The sequence below is a fragment of the Sus scrofa genome, chromosome 6 (genome assembly GCF_054392235.1).
Source record: "Sus scrofa isolate SSC_HxYL_T2T_F1_AM1 chromosome 6, Sscrofa_HxYL_maternal_Yorkshire_Landrace_v2.0, whole genome shotgun sequence".
Taxonomy (NCBI): Eukaryota; Metazoa; Chordata; class Mammalia; order Artiodactyla; family Suidae; genus Sus; species Sus scrofa.
Window position 1 is genome coordinate 107,753,110 of NC_139388.1, and position 5,061 is coordinate 107,758,170.

Sequence of the window (5,061 nt, forward strand, 5' to 3'; positions counted from 1 at the left end):
TTGGAGCTACTATACATAAAATAGATAAACAACAAGGACCTACAGCACAGCACAGGGAACCAAATTCAATATCTTATAATAACCAATAATGGAAAAGAATCTGAAAAAGGATACATACATATATATATGTGTGTGTGTGTATATATATATATAGCTGAATCATTCTGTTGTATATCTGAAACATTTGTGGGACCTGCTGTATAGCACAGAGAACTCTACCCAATATTCTTTGATAATCCTTGTGGGGAAAAAAAATCTTAAATAGAATGGATATGTGTATATGTATAACTGAATCAGTGTGTTGTACAGCAGAAATTATCACAACACTGTAAATCAACTATACTTCAATTAAAAATTAAAATTAAGGAGTTCCTGCTGTGGTGCAGTGGGTTAAGGATACAGTGTTGCTGCAGCTGTGGTGCAGGTCGAATCTGCGGCTTGGATTCGATCCCTGACGTGGGAACTTCCACATGCTATGGGTGTGTTCAAATAAATAAATAAATAATAAACAAAAATTTTAAGAGAGAAAATAAAGATTTTTAAAAAGGAAATAAGTAGATTTTAAAGAAAAATAAAGATGTCAGGTTTAACTAAATTCCAATCAAATCTCAATTCTAGTTTTGAGGAGCTTTGCCTAAATGACTCTAAACTAGTCTTTTGGGAACAATGAGTGGCATGGCAAACAAGATGACTTCAGGACCAGCAAACTTTATAGCAGTAAAGCTAGGTCAAGAAAAATAAAATGTTCATTGGCTACATTTTCCTTTTTAACATGAAAATAGTTTTACTGATTCTGTGAAAATGGGACAATGAACATTTCTTTTTAACCACTGCAGTGTTAATACCTGGGTATACTGAAGAACTAGCGTTTTTGTTTTGTTTTTGTTTTTGTTTTTCTGACTGATCCATAGCATATGGAGTTCCTGGGCCAAGGATCATCCCTGCCTGGGACAAAGGGAGGCAACACCAGTTCCTTAACCCAAGGTACTGGACCAGGGATTGAACCTGCATCACAGTGCTCCCAAGATGCCACCAATCACTGATCCCATTGTGCCATAGCGGGAACTCCAGAATGAGAGGTCTTTTATCCCCTACATTTCTTTTTTTTCTTTTTAGGGCTGCACCCTTAGCAAATGAAAGTTCCCAGGCGAGGGGTTGCATTGGAGCTGCAGCTGCCGGCCCATGCCACACCCACAGCAATGCCAGATCCTATGCCAGGGCTTATGGAAATGCTGGATCCTTAACCCACAGAGGGAGGCCAGGGATCAAACCCGAATCCTCATGGATACTGGTCAGGTTCTTAACCCACTGAACCACAACGGGAACTCCCTATCCCGTACATTTCTGAGTTCACCAAGGAATATTCAATTCATTCTTTTTTTTTCTGGCCACACCCATGGCTCGCGGAAGTTGCTGCGCTAGGGGAACCCTTGCCACAGCAGCCATCTGGGCCATAGCAATGACAATACCCAGGTGCTTAACTGACTGAGCCATCAGGGAACTCCTACATTCTCTTTTTCATACTCAAAACAACCTTGTGAGGTAGGTTGTATTTATTATCAGCTCTACTTTTCAGAGGGAAAAACTGAGACTCAGGCAAGGAAGCTTGCCAAGGTCAAAGAGTGAGTCATTGGCAATGGCCAAAAGGAGCCCATTCTGCTCAATGATATTCTGAGAGTCTAATGAGCCAGATCCTAGCCAGGTGCTGGGGAGGAGGCGACCGCAGGGCGAGGCCCCGCCCCTCTCCCAGCCGGGCCTTCCCACCGTGGTTCCTCCCACCGCTGGCGTCAAGGACAGGCTGAGCCCTGGTCGCCACCTGGACCGTGGCTCCCTCTGTGCCGGCCAGGCTCTCCCACCAGGCCCTGGCCTTTCCCAGCTGAGGCAAATCGTTGTCCCACAGACGTCTGTCCCCCTTGAAAGATAAAATGTTTCTGAAGGATTCCTGGCCGTGTTTCCTTGCGATAAGCTGGCTGCCGTTTCCTGAACCCACTCTACCCCGGGCAAGTGCAGGAGCCACCTCGGGAGAAAGAGGATGTGATGGAGGAATGTCCCTTAGGCAGAAGAGGAGGGGCAAAGCCGGCCCTTCTTCCTCAGGGCCCGAGAGAGGAGGGTGGGGCCGGAGGGAAGGGAGTGAGCGGTCAGATGGGTTCCATCTTCTTTGGAGGCTGGAATGAGGTTGCGCACTAGGGCGAGCGGTTTTCCAAGCGGCTCTTGGTCCCCAGGAAGTGTCACCAGACCCAGAAGTTCCCGCAGGCCGGTCTCGTGGATTGGGGGAGCCACAGGCGGGGGGCGGAGGTGGTGTGTGACTGAGAACCATGGGGCCTTGCGGGACCCAAGGGGGCAGGAGAAAAGGACCTGACTGCAGAGGCTTGGGTGGGCGCCCTGGGCATGGGCCTGGGGGAGGGGGGTGACTGCAGGAGAGCCCACTGGGCACTGGCCAGCCCTCCACGCCTCCAGCAGCCGACCTCACTGAGCAGAGGTGGGACAAGGCCCTGAGCCGGCTGCAGGCGTGGACTCTGTGGCCTCCAAGCAGCTTTAATCATCTCAAAGTCGTCACGAGGATAAGTCCCGCCCATTCTCCTAGATCCGGGGGAAGGAGGACTCGGCTAAATTTACGAGATTATTTTATCTAAAGACCTGTACCAGATAAAGACGTTAATCAGCCCCACTGAGAAGTTACACTTTGAATGGATCGAATGCTTCCACCAACACAAACCTGTACCAATGGGAAGAAAGGGCAATGTCGTCGTAAAGGAATTAAGTTGTGGGGTTCTGTTCCGAGAAGTGAGGCAGGGTGGGGTGGGGGAGGAGGCGTGCTGCTCAGTGAGCCCTCCTGGGGAAAAGAACTCCAAATTCTTCTGCGCACCTGAGTTGTGGAATTGTTCAACCTTGCTGCATCCTATTTCCTTTGTGTTGCAGGAACCGAAAGTCTGCTGCGTTTGAAATTAAGAGCACCCTTGGTGGATAAAGAAGATGTGGTACATATACACAATGGAATATTACTTAACCATTAAAAGGAATGAAATACCGGCATTTTTAGCAACCTGGATGGACCTAGAAATTATCATGCTAAGTGAAGTCAGTCAGACACTAAGACACCAACATCAAATGCTTTCACTGACATGTGGAATCTGAAAAAAAGGACAGAATGAACTTTGCAGAACAGATACTGACTCACAGACTTTGAAAAACTCATGGTTTCCAAAGGAGACAGTTCAGGGGTTGAGGGGATGCGCTGGGGGTGTGGGATGGAAATCCTATAAAACTGGATTGTGATGATCACTGTACAACTATAAATGTAATAAATTCATTGAGTAAGAGAAAAAATTAAAAAAAAAAAGAGCACCCTTGGGAACTGAGGGTGCACAGGCAGCCGTGGCTTTCAGGATGCCTATCACTGTCTTCAGGAAAATTAATTACAGCAAAAAAGAATAGCAACGATCGCAGTGGTGACTCCAGGTTTCTTGTATTTATGCAACTTCATGGAAACTGGGGCGGGTGTTCAAAAAGGACATGCTGCCAGCTGGCCAACACTTTTTTGGCCAATCTGTAAAAAATATATCTGCTTGGTTCTCTGTCAGTGTTTAACACCACAGTCTTTCTTCTGAGATTGTACCCGCCCCTATTTTAGGTGATAATCCTTTGTGTTTTTATAATCTAGAAGGTATCTTTTTTTATCTGATTTGAAAAGTTCATCTCGGTGCTGTAGGGGAACAAGACTCCATTATCTCCATTTTATAAGTGAAGAAACTGAATCAAAGAAGTAAATGATTATTCATGGCTGCCGAGTGGATGAGAAGAGTAATGAGCCAACCCAGGCCTTCTGAGTTATTTTGCCAGTGTTTATTTCACCCCACCAGTGGGTTTCTGGGAGTTGTTTCTGGAACCTTCTTCCCCTTCCCCCAAATATAATACAGGATAGGATCAGCTACTCTGATTCCAGGAGGGCTGAGGTGGGATCCAGAGTCCTGGCCCCTCCCTCCCTCTCCCTTCACTGGCATCTGGGCAGCACCCCAGGGCCCCACTGAACACATTCTGATACCCCCGCCCCATGCCTTACTGCACCCAACCCCGTCCCCCACCCCAGCCGCGATCACTGGGTTTTGAAAACAGAAAGCCTGGAGTTCCCGTCGTGGCGCAGTGGTTAACGAATCCGACTAGGAACCATGAGGTTGCGGGTTCGGTCCCTGCCCTTGCTCAGTGGGTTAACGATCCGGCGTTGCCGTGAGCTGTGGTGTAGGTTGCAGACGCGGCTCGGATCCCGTGTTGCTGTGGCTCTGGCGTAGGCCGGTGGCTACAGCTCCTATTTGACCCCTAGCCTGGGAACCTCCATATGCTGCGGGAGCGGCCCAAGAAATAGCAACAATAGCAACAACAACAACAACAAAAAAAAGATAAAAGACAAAAAAAAAAAAAAAAAGAAAAAAAAGAAAACAGAAAGCCTGATGTCCACTTGTGGGACAAGTAATTTGGGGCACAGACTAAATCACAAAAGTGACAATATGGTGAGAGGAAAAGAGGCCAGCTAAATGTAAAGACACAGCTGCGGCTAAGTTGACGTGTTTACACTAAACTACCATGACAGCCTGGACGAGTACTTTGGGTTAAGGGTTAGGACTGGGGAAGGGGTTAGGCCGATTCTCCTGATGAAAACCTCTGTTACCAGGTGGTGTGGCCATGAGTGATTGAGCGAGCAGGGCGGCAGGAGAGGGAATTCCACCAGAGGTGCAGGCAGCCACCCACCAGCAGATCCCTCTGAGCTCTTCTCATTCACAATGACAGCTGGCCAGAGGATCAGGCCAACGAGGGGAGGGTCTTTTGTCAGGAACCCTGCCCCAGTCAACCATTTTCAAAGCTGTCTCTGCACACATCCTGGTGACATCGCTCCTGGACAAAGCACTCTTACAAAGGAACTCTGCAGGAGGACTCTCTCCCAGTTCGTGTGTACCCTCCCCTGAAAACACGGCTTTGAAATGTTTCATCATAGGAATACATTCCCTAAGTTAAAAAATCAAATAGTAAGGAAGGGCTAATAATGAAAAGCAGTCCCCACTCCAAGAG

The 5,061-nt window shown here is 47.6% G+C and overlaps 1 long non-coding RNA gene across 2 annotated transcripts; it reads left to right on the plus strand.

Moving 5' to 3' along the window:
• The first annotated feature begins 1,858 nt into the window (after nucleotides 1–1,858).
• Nucleotides 1,859–3,588, plus strand: LOC146402741 (uncharacterized). 2 transcript variants are annotated; one of them, XR_014808647.1, is made up of 2 exons: nucleotides 1,859–2,298; nucleotides 2,920–3,588. It is a non-coding gene; the product is annotated as an uncharacterized LOC146402741 (long non-coding RNA). The 2 variants fall into 2 exon arrangements; XR_014808648.1 differs by having other exon boundaries at nucleotides 1,859–2,295.
• The last annotated feature ends 1,473 nt before the right edge of the window (nucleotides 3,589–5,061 follow it).